Source organism: Bombus pyrosoma, unplaced genomic scaffold, assembly GCF_014825855.1.
Source record: "Bombus pyrosoma isolate SC7728 unplaced genomic scaffold, ASM1482585v1 HiC_scaffold_4726, whole genome shotgun sequence".
Classification (NCBI taxonomy): domain Eukaryota; kingdom Metazoa; phylum Arthropoda; class Insecta; order Hymenoptera; family Apidae; genus Bombus; species Bombus pyrosoma.
The window spans coordinates 247,903-249,585 of NW_025219986.1; positions in this window are offsets into that span (position 1 = coordinate 247,903).

Genomic DNA, 1,683 nt, shown 5'->3' on the forward strand with positions numbered 1-1,683 from the left:
ATAACGTTATGTAGCAGTAGGTTATAACGTATAACGTTATGTACTATTGTGTTATAACGTATAAGGTAATGTACTATTATGTTATAACGTATAACGTTATGTAGTATTACGATATAACGTGTAACGTTATGTAGCAGTAGGTTATAACGTATAACGTTATGTACTATTGTGTTATAACGTATAAGGTAATGTACTATTAGGTTATAACGTCTAACGTTATGTAGTATTACGATATAACGTGTAACGTTATGTTGCATTATGTTATAACGTATAACGATGTGTACTATTATGTTATAACGTATAACGTTATGTAGCATTACGTTATAACGTATAACATTATGTAGTATTACGATATAACGTATAACGTTATGTAGCAATAGGTTATAACGTGTAACGATGTGTACTATTATGTTATAACGTATAACGTTATGTACTATTGCATTATAACATATAACGTTACGTAGTATAACGATTAAACGTATAATGTTATATAGTATAACGATATGACGTATAACGTTATGTAGTATTACGATATAACGTATAACGTTATGTAGCATTACGTTATAACGTATAACATTATGTAGTATTACGATATAACGTATAACGTTATGTAGCAATAGGTTATAACGTGTAACGATGTGTACTATTATGTTATAACGTATAACGTTATGTACTATTGCATTATAACATATAACGTTACGTAGTATAACGATGAAACGTATAACGTTATATAGTATAACGATATGACGTATAACGTTATGTAGTATTACGATATAACGTATAACGTTATGTAGCATTACGTTATAACGTATAACGTTATGCACTATTGTGTTATAACGTATAAGGTAATGTACCATTATGTTATAACGTATAACGTTATGTAGTATTACGATATAACGTGTAACGTTATGTTGCATTAGGTTATAACGTAGAACGTTGTGTACTTTTATGTTATAACGTATAACGTTATGTAGCATTACGATATAACGTATAACGTTATGTAGCAGTAGATTATAACGTATAACGTTATGTACTATTGTGTTATAACGTATAACGTAATGTACTATTATGTTATAACGTATAACGTTATGTAGTATTACGATATAACGTGTAACGTTATGTTGCATTACGTTATAACGTATAACGTTGTGTACTATTATGTTATAACGTATAACGTTATGTAGCATTACGTTATAAGGTATAACGTAATGTACTATTATGTTATAACGTATAACGTTATGTAGTATTACGATATAACGTGTAACGTTATGTTGCATTAGGTTATAACGTATAACGTTGTGTACTATTATGTTATAACGTATAACGTTATGTAGCTTTACGGTATAACGTATAACGTTATGTACTATTGTGTTATAACGAATAACGTTATGTAGTATTACGGTATAACGTATAACGTTATGTAGAATTAGGTTATAACGTATAACGTTATGTACTATTATGTTTTAACGTATAACGTTATGTAGTATTACGATTAATGTATAACGTTATGTGGCAATAGGTTATAATGTATAACGTTATGTACTATTATATTATAATGTATAACGTTATGTACTATTACGTTATAGCGTATAACGTTATGTACTATTCTGTTATAACGTATAGCGTTATGTAGTATTACGATTAACGTATAACGTTATGTAGCATTAGGTTATTACGTATAAC